Below are 17,680 nucleotides of genomic sequence, written 5' to 3' on the forward strand. Positions count from 1 at the left end.
AACGGTGTGAAATTGAAGTGCATTTGCCGGGAAGAGGGGAGGTAACTATTGGCAGCGATACACAAAGGCGTGTGTGGCTCCCATATTAGATCGAGAGCCTTGGTTGGAAAATCTTTCCGGCAAGGTTTCTACTGGCCCACAACCCTCCAACATGTATTTGAGCTAGTCACCAGATGTGAAGCCTGCCAGTTCCACTCCAAGAATATCCATCAACCTGCTCAAGCTCTCCAGATGATTCCTTTATCATGGCCATTTTTGGTTTGGGGGCTCAACATCCTGGGCCCCTTCCCTCGTGCTACTGGGGGCTCTGAATTCTTGTATGTGGCAATCGACAAGTTTACAAAGTGGCCGGAAGTGGAGCCCATGAGGAAGGTGACCGCAGAATCATCTATCAAGTTCTTGAAGGGATTGGTGTGCCATTTCGGAGTACCTGTCACAGCTCTATCTCAGCCCCTGTTGTCTTTGCTTGATCTTCATGTCATCATGTTTAAATTCAAATGAAATTTGAATTGAGGAATTTTCAAAGCCTCATAAACCTTTTAAAAATGATCAACATTAAAGTCTTCTCAAAGAAGCCCAAGAAAATGTTCATGTTAAACCTTGAAAATTATTGGCAAGAATAAAATTCAAACCAATATTCTTGAAGGCTTTAAAATATTTATTTTGGGCCTATTAATTAAATCATTAACATATTTGAGTTGGACTTATTTCTGTTATATAAGGGATAAAGTTCAAATAATTTTTGTAAGTTTGCATGTGGCCTTGGACTAGTTTCCTGAGCTCACATAAAACTTTACAGAAAGTTCTAAATGATTTGATGCTTCAAATCAAATCCAACAAATTATAGAAAATAGAAAACAGAAAAGAAATGACAGAGAGAGAGGAACCTCACCTGACTTACCTGGACTGCCCATTATGCAGCCACCTGGCAGGCCCAGCCCACCAGAGGGCAGAGCCATCTTCTTCCTCCTGCCAGTAGGTAGAGCAGAAGCGTGGCGTGCGCGCGTGCGTCCCCGGCCACCTCCTACTTGCCCTCCCTCGACCTGATCCGAGTCTGGAGACGCTTGTGGCCCCTTCTCACTTTCCCCCTCGCTCTCTGCTCTCTCCTCCGTCCTCACCATCTCCCCTGGAACCCTCTCTCTCACCCACCCGAGCGTGGTCGCCGCCACCGCTCGCCACCACCATGCCCACCGGCCACCGTAGGCCTCGCCGTCTCGTCCAAAAGCTCCTGTACAAACCCCTCTTCCTCCTCGACAAGCCAGGTAACACCGGAAGCCCCATAGCACCGTCCTCGCTGTCGTCTTCTTCCTTCGGACGCTAGAGATCGACTTTCGTCGTTCCGCCCGCACCGAATCATCCCCGAGCCGCTGACCGCCTCAACGTGATCGATGTGAGCTTCCACGCCGAACCCCTCTCTTCCACCTCGCGTTCGCGAGCTCCAGGATACATCTCCACCATGGCCGAGAGCTTGGCTCCACCGCGCATGTCGCCGCCGTCGTTCTAGCCACTGCCGCTCACGTTCGAGACCATCAACGCACTCAGAACGCTCCCAGGAGTCGAGCGCACCCATCCGTTAGTCCTCCCATGCACAATAACTCCGAACTCGAGCTTGTCCGAACTCCACCACGGGATTGTTTCCGAGGAGTTCCGGCCAGCCCGCGACCGCCTGTCCAGTCCATCAGATGCGCGCGAACGAGAGCTCCCCAACGCACTAAGCCACGCCCAAAACCTCCCTCTGTAGTGCGTTTCCGACGCGCTATGCCATCTCGGCACTCGCCGACGGTGAGCCACCGGCCTGTTTGACCCGTTTGACCTGGGGTTTGATTCCCCTGAGTCACAGACAAGTGGGGCCAGCCCCTAATAACCCTAGATTAGGATTTTAGTTAGCACTAATTAACACTGTTAATTAGTTTAATTGAAACTGTTAGTTGGCCGAGTCATTGACCAATGGGTCCCGCAGGTCAGTTTTTGACTTGGCCGACCCAGTTGACCCGCTGACATCAGCCTCGGGAAATGCTAATGCAGTAAAGCTTTTCTAGAATTTTAATAAATCCAAATGATTTATTTATTTTCAGAAAATGCCCAAAACTTCTAAAAATCATAGAAAATCAACCGTAACTCCAAATGAAAAAATTTATATATGAAAAATGATTAGAAAAATCCAATCTATCCATATTTACCTTTTTCATGGATGTTAGAACAACTTTTAGCTACTGTTTAGGACAAATCAAATGAATGGCATTTGAATAATCACATATGGAGTTTGAATTTGAATATTTGTTTCAAACCAACTTCATTTAATCTCGTTGCTAGTTGCATTAGCTCAAATCACCTCATATTTCCATGTCATGATCATGCATCATATTGTTGCATTGCCTTCATTGTATTTCCTCTCTGTTGCCGGTGTTGTTCCCCCTCAGTAGACGTTGTTCCGATGATGAGTTCGATGACACCGATGAAGAGTTATACTATCTTCAGAAGTGCCAAGCAAGCAAAATCGCCTTGTTCATTCTGATACAATCCCACTCCCACGCTTCTGCTCTCTTTTACTGCATTAGGACAACAACGCTTCAACTATTACATGCTGCGGTAGTTGAACCCCATTGCTCTGCATGACCTGTCATTGCCCGTAGTACATAGATGAAACCCACTAGCATGAGTATGAGTTGTTTCAGCCCTGATGTGCCTACTCATTCATGCTTGTTGTCATGCCTACTACTGCTTAGAGTTGAGTCAGGTCTGATTCATCGGGGATGAATTGGAATGCGGTGAACATCTCCTACTATTGAGAGCTAAGTGTGTGAACACGATTTGGTAAAGGTAGCGGTGAGAGGCCATGTAGGAGTACATGGTGGGTTGTCTCATTGAAACCGTCCTCAGGAACTGAGTTCTGTGTTTGTGATCCGCGAACAGTTACTACCACACATTGGGTTCCGGTAACTCGACCCCTCTCAGCTTATTAATCGCCTCGATCTCTGTCCAGGAATTGCAACTAGTTTCTGGTGTTTGTAGGATAAGTGTTGGGGGCCGTGCATAGCGCTGACTCTAGGGGTGGGCTATGATGTGGTAGAGACATGAGGCACGGTGTACCGTGTAATGCCCACAATGTGGCTATAGCTCCAACGTGTGGAAGCACGACTTAGAGGCATAACCGCATTGTAAGCAATGTCGCAAGTGAGGTAATCTTCACAACAACCCATGTAATGAATAAGGGAAAAGATTCATAGTTGGCTTACACTCGCCACGTCACACAAATATAAATAACATTACATTCATCCAGATACAATCAAGGTCCAACTACAGAACCAAAATAAAGAACAACCCCAAATGCGACAAAGTCCCCGATCGCCCCAACTGGGAACCACTACTGATCGTCTGGAAAGGAAATGTAGTATCGTCCTGAGTCCTCATCAAACTCCCACTTGAGCTCAGTCGAATCACCTGGAGCCGTATCATTGGTCCCTGCATCTGGTTTTGGAAGTAATCTATGAGTCACGGGGACTCAGCAATCTCACACCCTCGCGATCAAGACTATTTAAGCTTATAGGAAGGGTAAAAGTATGAGGTGGAGCTGCAGCAAGCGACTAGCATATATCATGGCTAACATACGCAAGAGAGAGCGAGAAGATAAGGCAAAGGCACGGTCGATGAACTATGATCAAGAAGTGATCCTAGAACCACCTACGTGCAAGAATAACACGAGACCGTGTTCTCTTCCCGGACTCCGCTGAAAAGAGACCATCACGGCGACACACTCTGTTGATTCATTTTAATTAGGTTAAGTTATGGTTTTCTACAACCGGACATTAACAAATTCCCATCTGCCCATGACCGCGGGCACGGCTTTCGAAAGTTCAAATCCCTGCAGGGGTGTCCCAACTTAGCCCATCACAAGCTCTCACGGTCAACGAAGGATATTGCTTCTCCCAAGACAATCCGATCAGACTCGGAATCCCGGTTACAAGACATCTCGACAATGGTAAAACTAAACCAGCAAATCCACCCGAATGTGCCGACAAATCCCGATAGGAGCTGCACATATCTCGTTCTTAGGGCACACCAGATAAGCAATCCGTACAACTAAAACCAGCCCTCGAGTTTCCCCGAGGTGGCGCTGCAAGGGTCTCTAGTTTGGACCAACACTCAGAGGAGTACTGGCCCAGAGGTTTAATAAAGATGACCCTCCTTGTTCTTGGAAAAGACCAAAATGTGATCGAGGTAGACCAAGATAACAAGTAGGCATGTTTGCGAGCTCGATGCACTCACCACAAGGCATTGCATGATAAACTAAGCATACACCCAGCAAGTAGACATGGCATAGAAGCTAGACATGGCAAGAACAACAACAAAGCATGTATGGACCAACTACAACAAGCTCGGCAAAATTGCTTAACACGTAAACATTCTGCGAGGAACATTTTATAGCAAAAATAGAGCTCGATTGACTCAAGCTAGGGTGCTCCATAATTGCAAACAAAGACATGGATGGATAGAGCACTACAATATCTAAAAAACATCCTTACTGATCATGCTCAAAAGAGGCATGGATCACTTTGTATCAACATGAACACATGGCATAAAAATTACGGCAGGACAAAGACTTAGAATATTTCTAAGTCCCTGAAATCAGTAACAATAAGTAAGCTACTTTGCATGCTTGTGCTAGTCACCACAGAGATAACAAAAATACATGGCATACACCCCTGTAAAGATTGCATGGCATACTTCAAAACACATGTAGAGCTCAAGTTCATAGGAGCCACACATCAATCATGGCAAAAATGACAAATGTCCGATTGCTGATAAGGATCTGAAACTAACATCACATAACCCTATTCCAACAGCATTTAGGGCATGAAGATGAGCTCAAATGAATATATTGCAATGAGATGAAATGAAGTACTCGTCGAGACGAACATTTCGATATGCTACGCGCACGAATCGGAGCAACCGTTGCAGAGATATGATGCAATGAACAATGCAAAATATTACTCAAACGGGGCAAAAAGTCAACCCGAGATTAGGGTTTCGGATCTGGATCAAGATCGGGCACTGTAGCAGTGTGGATTTCGAGGATGCTCGCCTGAGTTGCGCCGAAGTTCGTCAAGGTCGCTGGAGAGGGGACTTGCCGGGGCGTGATGAGGTGATGGCGGTGGAGGGCATCGCCGGAGAGGAGGCGGGCGTTGGCGCCGCGGACGCGGTGGCGCTCGGATGCGGCGGGGCTTCCTCCGACCGGCGCGGGCGGCGCGGCTGCCGGCAGGCGACGAAGCGATGCGGCGGCGGCGGGCGAAGGAGAGGTGCAGCGGGGCGCTCCCGGTGGTGGCGCGGGAGGCGTTAGGCTCGGGGGCCCGACTGGGGCCGAGTGGGCCTCGTCGGCGGCGGCGGCCGGCCATGGACACGTGGCGTCGCCTGGTAGGTCCGGCGGAGCGGGCGGACATGTCCGGCCCAAATCGGACACGTCCGACGGCGAGGGGAGCGGAGTTTCTAGGGTTAGGGGTGGAGATGACCCTAAATTTCGGGGAGGGACCTATATATAGAGGTAGAGGGACCTAGGAGAGTCCAAATGAGGTGCGGTTTTCAGCCACGCGATCATGATCGAACGGCCTAGATGATGGAAGGGGTTTAGGTGGATTTTGGGCCACTTTGGAGGGGCGTTGGGCTGCAACACACACGAGGCCTTTTCGGTCCCTCGGTTAACCGTTGGAGTATCAAACGAAGTCCAAATGGCACGAAACATGACAGGCGGTCTACCGGTAGTAAACCAAGGCCGCATGACAAGTATCGGTCCAATCCGAGAACATTTAATACCCGCACACGAAAAGAGGTAGAAAGGGACACCGGAGGACATAGGAGCGCCGGAATGCAAAACGGACAACGGGGAAAATGCTCGGATGCATGAGACGAACACGTATGCAAATGCGATGCACATGATGACATGATATGAGATGCATGACAAAGACAAAACAACACGAAGACAAAAACCCGACAACGAGGAAATAAAGTAACTTAGTGCCGGAAACGACAAGAGTTGGAATACAAATATGGCAAGTTACTTACGGGGTGTTACGTACCGAGACGCCCGCTTGGTGCCTCGGGAACCCTGCTCTCATAGTTTGGGGCCGTGAGCGAAACCCCGACCGGATCTCCTTGCAGATGGAACCCGAATAGGCGATAAACCTGGACTAGGGACTTGTGTGGTTAGTCAGGTCATGGCCGACTCCCTCGCCAGGCTTCCGCTTGAAGGTTGCCGAGATACACGACGTGTACATGGTGGAATGTGGCGAGAGCGTGTGTGAAGAAGTACACCCCTGTAGGGTTAACATCATCTATTCAAATAGCTGTGTCCGCGGTAAAGGACTTCTGGGTTGCATGTACACTTCATAGACAAGTGAAAGTGGATACTCTAAAATGCGCAAGATAAGCGTGAGTGCGATGGATGGCGTTCTCATAGGGAGACGGGAGCGGATCCATAGTGGTGTATTGATTGGTGAATATGTGGACTCGTGTGCGCCACCTCAAAAGAGTTACTTGTAGTCATAGTTCAGGATAGCCACCAAGTCTAAGCTGGCTTGCTGCAGTTAAACTCCACCACCCCCTTTGTCGACAATGATGCATATGTAGTTAGTTTTGATGTAAGTCTTGCTGGGTACATTTGTACTCACGTTTGCTTAATTTATGTTTTTGCAGAGAGACTTCAGTCTCGCTAGTAGTTCCGCGTGGACTTCGACGTTTAGCTTGTTACCTCAGCTACGATCTTGTGCCCTCGGCAGGGTCTTGTAGATAGTCAGGCTTCTCAGCCTTTTTCATTTGTAGTTGTCTGTACTCAGACAAGTTAAGCTTCCGCATGCGCTTGTTGCTTGTATTCTCTGTATGTTGGGTCATGAGACCCATGATTGTAATACTTGGCTCCTCGGAGCCTAATGAATAAATACTTTGAGTCGTAGAGTTTTGTTGTGATGCCATGTTATATTTACACATATCGAGCATATTGTGTGTACGATTGAAATGCTTGGTATGTGTGGGATCCGACAATGTAGTTGTCTATCCTTGGTAGCCTCTCTTATGGGGAAATGTAGTCTGATGCTTCCACTGAGCCATGGTAGTCTGCTACAGCCCAGTTTACCGGAGTCCTACGAGCCCAGTTACTACTACTCCAGAACACCTAGACTGGATGGCATGTGTCCCACTTTGTTCCTGTGTCTGTACCTTCGGGGAAATGTCACGTTGTGACTTCCGGAGTCCTGCTAGCCTGCTACAGCCCGGGTTCCCGGAGTCCTGTTAGCCCAGCTGCTACAGCCCCTATTCACTCGCTGTTGACCGACACGTTCGTTGCTGGGTCATGTATGCCTATCCCTGTAAGTTAGTGTCACTTTGGGTTTACGACTAGTCATGTCGGCCCGGGTTCTCTGTCATATGGATGCTAGCGACACTATCATATACGTGAGCCAAAAGGTGCAAACGGTCCTGGGCCAGGTAAGGTGGCACTCGTGGGAATACCGTGCGTTAGGCCGCAAAGTGATATGATGTGTTACATGCTAGGTCAGTGTGACTTAGGGTCAGGGTCCTGGCAGTACCCACCAGAGTCATCACTGACAACGGCACCCAATTCACAAGCGCCTTCATGTAATAAGTTCAAACTCTCGGAAGCAAGGTTTCATTTGCCCCTGTTGCCCATCCCAGAAGCAATGGACAAGATGAGAGGGCGAACACTAAAGTGCTGTGAGGACTCAGGACAAGAACATTTGATAAGCTGCAAAAGTGTGGCAGATGCTGGATCGATGAGCTGTCGGTGGTTCTTTGGTCCCTCTGTACGACGCCAAATCGAGCTACCGGCCAGACTCCCTTCTCCCTAATCTATGGGGCAGAAGCAGTACTCCCCATGGCTCTCATATACGGGTCACCCTGATTATTTTGCCAACGATGAAGCAGAGCAAGAGCAACACCTATACGACGCCATGATCCTAGAGGAGGACTGTCTCCGGTTTGTTGTGCGTGCTACACGCTATCAACAAGCCCTACGTCGCTATCATAGCTGTAAGGTCCATGCCTGGAGCCTTGAGGAAGGTGACCTTATCCTTAGGCATGTTCCGTCCGCCAAGGGTACCAACAAGTTGACGCTAAAGTGGGAAGGCCCTTACCAGGTAGTACGTGTCACTAGACCTGGCGTAGTCCGTCTGGAGACCGAGGATGGCATTCAAATGCAAAACTCATGGAATATTGAGCATCTTCACAAGTTCTACCCAGAAGGCGCGGCTGTCGGGCCCTGCCCCGGCAGCCCACCCTTTTGTACAAGCCTTGCCGATGTTGCATGTAACCCTTTGTACAAAGCCAGGCGCAGACCTTGAGAAACAGATAAATGAACAAAGCGCTCGCGCCCTAAAAAACAACATGCATGCATGATTGGCTTAGCATGAGAATGCCATGATCATATAGATGAGGTCATATGCTACTATGTTCCCCCCTGCACTAATTGCAGGGTTTCTTGCTGCGAACCTGATCCTACGAAGAAGAAACGGAAAAAAGCTTGCATATTGACCTTCGACAAGCCAAACAGATAAGTCTTCTTTTTATCCATACATGTTTTTGTAAGAATAAAACTTGTGCATAGAGAAACCTTTGTTGCCTTCGAAACATTTGTGCTCCCATCCTTTGATCAAAATGTTGCTTCGGTCAGGAAGGTTGTAGTGGTATTTGATAGAGCAGGGTTGACAAGGGCCCGGTTTCCATCCATAATTTTAAGCCCGGCAGGCCAAGCCCCGTCGCAACAATGGAAGGCATCGGCAAGATAGCTTGCCAAGGAAACTTGTTTACTTAAAAGTATAGAGACATTCCTCCTCTAGATGGAGAGAATACATGCACAACACCTGGCAAGGCTTGCCTTTTTCATTAATATGCGGATAAACAAGTACAAATCTTACAAAGCATGAAGATGGATGAAATAGATTACATATTTAAGACTAAAATTTGGCAAACGCCTACATACTTTAAACTGAAAAAGAGATAAGTGCCCCATAATCCCTTTCTTGTCCATATCCTCCTAGGAACTATGGTGGGAGGTGAAGAGGACAAAAGGAGAGACTGGGTAGAAGCCTAGCTTGACTCCACTAGGGCCTACGGGGAGCAACCTGACAAGATAGGGAGTGGCGAGGCTGCGAAGATGGCAGACGAAGAGAGCGGCTAGGTGGCACCCTAGCCACCACCACCAGAATCGAGGGTTGCACCCGACAGAAGCCACCAAGAGAGCATCCTTTCCCAGGCAACCATCCATAGGAGGCTAGTGATGATGGTGCCGGGGTGGGGGAAGAGTCGGAGAACGGGGCGAAAGGCAGACAGTACGAGATGAAGGCGTCGGTGCCATTGTACTCTGACCTGATGGCCTACCACCCGCCTTCCTCGTCTTCGTCGGTTTTTTCCTCGTCATTGTCGCTCCAGGAAAGCATCAGGCCCGTCACTTCCCCTGGACGGCCTGGCGGTGGCAGTGGCAGCCCCCAGGGCGCGTTGAGGATGCTGCCTCCCACCTTGGTGGGTAGGAGGGCATCGTCATCTTCAGCATCGTCCCCGATCTCGCCGGGAGTGGCAAATTTGGGATCAATAGAGATCCCGAGCATGGCGCCACCCACGCTGGAGTCAGTCCTGCGACCATAGGGGCACAGCCACCAGCTGCGACTGCCCCGACCACAACCGCCACGTCTCCCGCAGCCCCAGACTAAACTCACTACCCAAGTGCCAACACTAGCCTTCGGAATCGACACTCCAATGCTGAGGCCCGGGGCCTGACCCCGGTCCCTCCCTCTCGGCATGGCTTGCAAGGAAGCAAGGAAGAAGAAGGAGAAGGTATGTGGAAGGATTCCTTCGCCCACTTGTGCTCCCTATTAAAGGCAAGCTGGGACCGGGGGCCTCTTCTCCACCCGCTCACAGAGAACTCCTTCAAATTTAACCCGTCCAAGCCACTGGCAGCGACCGAGCTCATCGACCACCCTCTTGCGCCAATCCGGGGCGATTGGGTTCCTACCACAACACTCCTTCCTGTGCCATCCGTCACCTACCCCGCGCAATGCATGCGACATATGTGGCAGAAAAGCAAAATGTAGTGGGAAGAATGAAATGGCAGCTACCTCCCCGTGAACAAAAGTCACTCACAGGATACTAAAGAAGCGGCCCCACCATGTTTTTCGTCAAGCAGTGCACGGGAAAATAGGAAATTGACTCAAGCACAGGTTAATGAAGAGGAAAGAGAAAAAGAAATCAAGAAGAGAGATACCGCAGGCCCTATGACTGTGTACCTGACAGGGCCTACCGCAACAGTGCTCTACAGCACGTTCGGGCCAGGCCCTCTGCCTGGCCCGAAGATGCTACCCTCTACCTGTGTACCTGACAGGGCCTACCGTAACGGTGCTCGGCAACACGTTCGGGCCAGGCCCGGGGGCTCCTGTCGGTGCAACAAACCTTTCTATGTTGCCCAGACTGTACACATGCACAAAAGCAAATTTCCTACAATGACAAGCAGCCGAGACAAGACGAAGCCAGAGAGATAGCCCTTTGATGAATCATAGGGCGGATCAAGAAGACCAAGACAAGCCAAGGGAACAAGATATCAATGAGGAAAAGCCTCCCTTAACGGGCAGGCGAGCCAGGTCAGGTCGAGGCCTCACCAAGAACAAGTCACAAGATCTCCCCGGCAGGCTTGCCAGGGCCGCCGAGGGAGGATCTCCCCGCCAAGACCAAACCACTCCACCGCTCCACCACAAAATGACGCTAGTCACTTATCAGTGTGGTGTGTAGCCCCCAAGTGATTAAGTGGCTGTCATTTGGCACGTGGCCGCCCTTTGGAAGGGAGATCCCCCCTGTATGACACCCGTATAGAGGTGTGTCATGCAGACAGACAAGAAGGTGGTTTAGCGGCGCCCCAGGCTTGCCAGGCTGCATCCTGAGCATGACACCTGGTAGTCCATTTAATGCACTTTGTGCTAACTGCCAGAGTTAGGTATGATAGCACTGTTGGCTATCTAATCAATATATAATGACTGATTTGCCACTGTGGTCATCCCTTAACCTATAAAAGGAGGACTATGGCGACCTCAGAAAGGATTCAGACCCTTCTATACTGTTACGCGCGTAGCTACTCTCCCCGAGGCAACCTTTCTGGGCTTGAGCGTTGCTTGTACATCATGGTCCTCCATCCGATCCAGCAAAGCAGGAGTAGGGTTTTATGCTTCGTAGTGGCCCAAACCTGTGTAAAAATGACCAGCGTCATCCCTGTCGTCTTGCTCCATGGCCTCTGCTCTTTGTGCAATGTGTCCTTCCCCCTTGCCAAACCACAAGGGGCTGATGGCCCCATAGGTGATCGTTTTCCACGGTGACAGGAAGCTTCCCAAAACCCTAGAGGAGTCGACGAAACACAATTCTAGTCGCCAAAAGTTCCAGAACCACGAGATCCAATCTAGAGGCCTTTTGCGGCTCTTTGCCAGAGGGGGGCAACGATCACGGTGGGGTTCTTCATCATCACCCTTGCCCCTCTAATGATGCATGAGTAGTTTACCACAGACCTACGGGTCTGTAGGTAGTAGGTAGATGGATTCTTTTCCCTTTTTGATGTTCAATACAATGTTCTCCTCTATGATCTTGGAGATCTATTCGATGTAATGACTTTGTGGTGTGTTTGTTGGGATCCGATGAATTGTGAGTTTATGATCAGATCTATCCATGAATAATATGAGTCTTTGTGGAACTCTTTCATGCAAGATCTTTATAGCCTCGTATTTCTTCTACAAACTTTGGTTTTCTTTGGCCAACTAGATTGGTTTTTTCTTGCAACGGGAAGAAGTGCTCTGTGATTGGTTCGATCTTGCGGTGCTCAATCCCAGTGACAGAAAGAGACATGGCATGCATGTATCATTGCTATCAAGGATAAAAAGATCGGGTCTATTCGTACATTAATAGTTATTGACTACATCATGTCATCGTTCTTATTGCATTACTCTGTTTCTCCATGAACTTAATACACTATATGCATGCTGGATAGCAGTCGATCTGTGGAGTTATAGTAGTAGATGCAGGCAGGAGTCGGTCTACTAATCTTGGACATGATGCCTATATACATGATCATTGCAATTGATATCGTCATAATTATTTGCTTTTCTGTCAATTGCCCAACAGTAATCTGTTTACCCACCGTATACTATTTTCTCGAGAGAAGCCTCTAGTGAAATCAATGGCCCCCAGGTCTATTTCCTATCATATTATGTTCAGATCTATTTATCCAAAAATCCAAAAATACATCACTGCACTTTTTATTTACTTATTTTATTTTGGGTTTTTGCTAGATCTATTTACCAATTCTCATACAATTTAATCTATCTCAATACCGAGGAGGGACCGACAACCCCTCTTACGAGTTGTGTTGCATGTTTTTGTTGTTTGCGTGCAGGTGCTGTTTACATTGTGTCGCTTGGTTGTCCTACTGGATTTATAACCTTGGTTTCATAACTGAGGGAAATACTTACTGTTGCTGTGCTACATCATCCCCTCCTCTTCGGGGAATTACCAGCGCAGATACAAGCAACCAGGAAGAATTTCTAGTGCCGTTGCCAGGGAGACCTCATCAACATCTATCAGGTTCTATGCACAAACTTTCATATCCTTGCCATTACTTTATTTTTCCATGTGCCTCTGGTTTTCATCTCCCCCATTTCTCAAAAGTTTTTGCAAAAACAGAAAAATATTTGCCATTTTATTTGCTTTCTTTTCGCTTGCCTTTTTCTCGTTCGACCTTTTATTTGCTTGCGTTCTTGTTCCCGTAGTCACGATGTCTTAAGAAAATACCAAGTTGTGTGATTTTTCCAATACTAATAATTGAAAGTGCGTTGTATCGACTAGAGGGGGGGTGAATAGGCGATTTTTATGAAAGTCTTCAAAACATGTGAGTTATGAAGACAAACAGTGAAGATTATGCCTATTACTATGCAGCGGAAGTTAGATTACACTAGGCCAGCCATGGTCATGTATTCAATAGAGTGAAAGCGCAATGACAAACAGCTTCAGTGTAATAAGGATCAGGTAGGAAGAAGTTATGAAGCCAAACAGATCATACATTCATGTTGTGAAGACAAAAGATAAAGCAAGCATGCAATGGCTTCACAATGAATAACTGTAAGTAAACGGAAGTGAAGATGAAACCAGTGACACGTTGAAGTCAATGATTTGTTGTACCAGTTCCAGTTGTTGTGACAACTGTACGTCTGGTTGGAGCGGCTAGGTATTTAAACCAAAGGACACACAGTCCCGGACACCCAGTCAAGGACACTTAGTCCAAGACACCCAGTCCTCACCGTTTTCTCCTTGAGCTAAGGTCACACAGACCTCGCCCAATCACTCTGGTAAGTCTTCAAGGTAGACTCCCAAACATTCACAGACTTCGTTCACTGGCAATCCACAATTTCTCTTGGATGCTCTGAACGCGACGCCTAACCGTCTGGAGGATGCACAGTCCTCAAGTGTAATAAGTCTTCAGATCACACAGACACGAAGACTTAAGTGATGCCCAATTTACTCTGGCTCTGGGTGGTTAGGGCTTTTCTCCTCACTAGGAATTTTCTCTCAAAGGCTTCGAGGTGGGTTGCTCTCAAACGACAAAAGCCGTGCACTGAAATCTGAGCAGCCAACCGTTTATGGTTGTGGGGGTGGGCTATTTATAGCCACTTGGCAACCCGACCTGATTTGTCCGAAATGACCCTGGGTCACTAAGGAACTGACACGTGTACCAACGGTCGAATTTTGAACTCACACGGCAACTTTACTTGGGCTACAAGTAAAGCTGACTTGTCTGACTCTGGACAAGATTTTCTCTCATAGTCTTCGCTCGAAGACATAGGATTTGAATTAGGCATCACTTCAGTCATTCTGACTGGTTCTCTTGGACCCCACTTAACAGTACGGTGGTTCCTACGACACAACATAAATGAAATGAAACTACGAAGGATCTAAGTCTTCGAGTTCCATAAGCTTCATAGGGAGTCTTCTCATGTCATTGTCTTCAATATGAATATCTTCATAAACCACCATTGTCTTCAATGTCTTCGTACATTTTTAGGGGTCATCTCTGGTAGTGAAACCGAATCAATGAGGGACTTCTACCTATGTTTTCCTGCAATTCTCACAAACACATTAGTCCCTCAACTAGGTTTGTCGTCAATACTCCAAAACCAACTAGGGGTGGCACTAGATGCACTTACAATCTCCCCCTTTTTGGTGATTGATGACAAACTAGTTGAAGTTTTCAATGGGGAACATAATTTGTGAGATTGTAAAGGAATTGTCTTCATAAGTTACAAGGGCTCCCCCTGAAGATGTGCATATAAGTAATTTGCTTCTAGAATGCAAATGCACATGGCAGGTTGTACTTGTGGAGATCCATTTCAACTTATGATGACAATCCACTATGCATGTGAAAGTATATGAAGATAATGACATGCATAATGAAAATGGACGTCTGCAGTATGAGATGAGTGCGGAATTTATCGTCGCACATGCGGAATTTATCTTCGCATAACGGAGTGACAAACAGGTAGCAGACGGCCATCAAGGCTAAGTGTTACAACTCAAAGAAGCAAATGTAGCAAAAACGGGAGTTGTAAGCACGAAGCAAAATGTAGCAAAATATGAAGGCACCCGCCCATAGTGACCCGCTTGAAGACTATAAACATCATATGCTTCTCCCCCTTTTGTCAGGAATGACCAAAAAGGTTTGAAGACATAGAGTTTTCTACGCGTTCCCAAGCGCAGCAGGGTCGGTGGAGTTGTTTGGCGGTGGTGCAGACGAGCTTGGTGCAGATTCGACTCGCGTTGAAGCAGGCGGAGATGATGTCGGGTCGTCTTCTTCTTCAATAATCCGGGCAGACACGGTGGCAGGAGAAGAAGAGAACTCTGACTCTTCAAGTGATGGTGTGCTTCGCATCACAGCTCTTCTTGGAGGCGTGGAGTCAAATTTGAATCTCTCTCTGAAGCCATCCTCTTGCAGGTCAGCTTCATTGCTCATCATGGTGAGGCCTTTCCAAGTGCGGCGACAGGTCTTGTGTGCGACAAACGCATTCTTGGTTGCCAGATTTCTGATGCGATTGATGTCTTGCATGATGCTTCTCATCTGCCTTTTGAGCCAGTCGTGATGCCTGTCTTGCTTTTGGTGAAGAGCCACAAGAAGCTCTCGGTCATTGAGTGAACGAGCGCGCTTCTTGGGTCTCTTTGCAGCTGTGCTGTTAGTGGCTTCAGTTGATGCAGGGGCACGTGTGGTGCCAGCCATTGGATACACTCGGGAGAGAGCTTCAACACCTTCAATATTTTGAGTGAAGCTCTGGTGTTCTGCATTCTGAAGATTTAATGGTTGCTTGGCAGGCTCTGGATATATTGCTTCAGCAGATGTGTCCACATCTGGCAAAAATATCCTATGGTTGCGGGCTGAGGGTTGATAGGAGATTGCAGAGTGAAGCTTGATCAGCCTCATAACCCAAGGAGCATAGAACTTCAATCCAAACAGTTCTGAGGCAGACGCTGCAAATTGACGGATGAAGAGATCCTGTGCGTTGAAGCATTTGCCGTGAAGAATGCAGAAGATGAGAGTCTTCATTGCACCATCAATCGTTGCATATCGAGAGTGTCCCTTTACGGGCCATAGAGTCCGCCTTATGATGTGATATATTGTTCTGGGCAGGTACTCTAAGTCTTCAACGAATAACCGAGTTGGATAGGGTGCATTAGGAGGCAATGGCTTCATCATTGAGAGAATCTGACTCATATCTGGCTCAGGACGCTGAAATATGCTCTCAATTGCGTCAGCATGGAGTTGGCACCCTTCTTCAAAGAATTCGCCAGGAGTGGGAAGGCCGGTAAGCTCAATTATGTCGAAAGCATTGGCTTCATGATGGACATTGCCTATCATCCACTCTAGGATCCATGTCTTCGGATCTCTGTTATAGCGTTTGATATGCAAGGTGGCATAGAACTAGAGCAGAAGCTCTTCATTCCAGTGCTCTTCATCGGTGATAAACGGCAGCAGACCCACTTGCTTGAAGCAATCCAGTGCTTCTTCCAGACCAGGCAGACCAGCAACAGATTCAACCTCAAGGCGCTTGTGAGGAAAGATGCGGCCTTGGTTGTATAGGATGCATGAATAATAGCTGCGCTGTTGATGGCTCCAGAACCTATCTGATACAATCCGTTCCCTTGAATAAGGGTTCTTGGAGCGGTCGAAAAACGTGTTATCTGCCCTGAAGCCGTTGATGTTGAAGGAACCAGGAGCTGATGTAGGACCTGGGAACCTTGGCAGTCGTGGGATCGGCTTCTGGACCTGGGGCCTGTGCGCAATATGATAGTTGAATTGTGGTCCGGCAGCAGACTCAGGCACAGAATGTTCAGGAGCAGTAGCTTCATTGTCTTCTGAAGCTGTTGTTTGGGAGGGCTCCACATTTGCTTCGTTGTTTGTGGCAGCCTCAACATTTGCAGCCTCCACACGTGTAGTGGGAGGGACGAACTCAGGCACGTTCTCCTGAAGAACTGCTTCTTGTTGGTGCGGGGGAGTTTGAGCTTGTGGTATTTCTGCATGCTCTTCAGCTGATGCAACCGGAATGTCGTCAGCAGCCTGAGCCCTTGGCCCTTTGCGAAGCCTACGGAATGTAGGCGCCGGTGGAGTTGCAGTGGGTTGGGGCTCATCTTCCTCCTGTGGGCGATCTGCCCACGATGCATCTTGTGTGATTGGCGTCAATGGACGACCAATACTGATCAGTTCGCTTGTCTCAAGCTGAGGAAGGGCTGCATCACCTTGCACATTGTCTTGGAGATCAATGTCTTCAGCAGCGTTGGGTTCGTCTGCTGGAATGTCTTCAGCGTGCGGAGCCTCTGTGAAAGCAGGCTCATGCACAGTCAACTGACGATCTATGTCAGGATAGCGGACAGAGAGGGGTTCAACTATCAAGGGCTCTGTGGGAGCAGCCCGAGATTTCTTGGTCTTGCGCTTCTTGATGATGGGGTCAGAAGGAGAGGCTTCAGAATGTTTTCTCTTCTTAGCTTCAGCCTCTGCAGTCCGTGTCTTCTTGAGCTGTGAGGCGGTTGATCGACTCTTTGGCTTCGAGCCAGTCGTTGCAGCGGGGAAGACAATCGGAGCAGTTTCTGACCTTGGTGCTTCTGGTTCAGGCACTGCAGGCTTCTTTTTCTTCTTCGAGGCCATCCTGGGGTCAATGCTTGGACGTCCCAGTGCCTTGCGCTTCTCGGCCTCATTGTAGGCCTGCACGCAGCGATCAGCCAGAGTCTTCATGCGCTCTCGCGAGCCTTGAGCTTCGGCACGCGTCTTCAGAAAGTTCTCTTTCAGATCGTGCAACATGATCTTGACGTTTTTCACGTCTTGCACGCTGAGCTTGGCCACGTGCTTCTTGAACTGAGCCTTTTCAAAATCAATTTTCTGTTTCAGTTCAACAATGCGCTAGGCTATTGCAAGTTCTGAAGCAATTGCTCCTTGAAAAGCAACGCTGAGGCCTATGGGCAGCTGCAGATCATTGAAGCTGATCTCCGGTGAGGCAAACCATTCATCGATGAAGTTGTGGATGATGGCTACATCAAACAGAGGCAGATTGTTGAAGATTTCAGCCTCCTCCTTGCTCTTGATGAGCTGCTCGAGAGCGTCATCTCCAAGATC

Source organism: Triticum urartu, chromosome 4, assembly GCF_003073215.2.
Source record: "Triticum urartu cultivar G1812 chromosome 4, Tu2.1, whole genome shotgun sequence".
Lineage (NCBI taxonomy): Eukaryota > Viridiplantae > Streptophyta > Magnoliopsida > Poales > Poaceae > Triticum > Triticum urartu.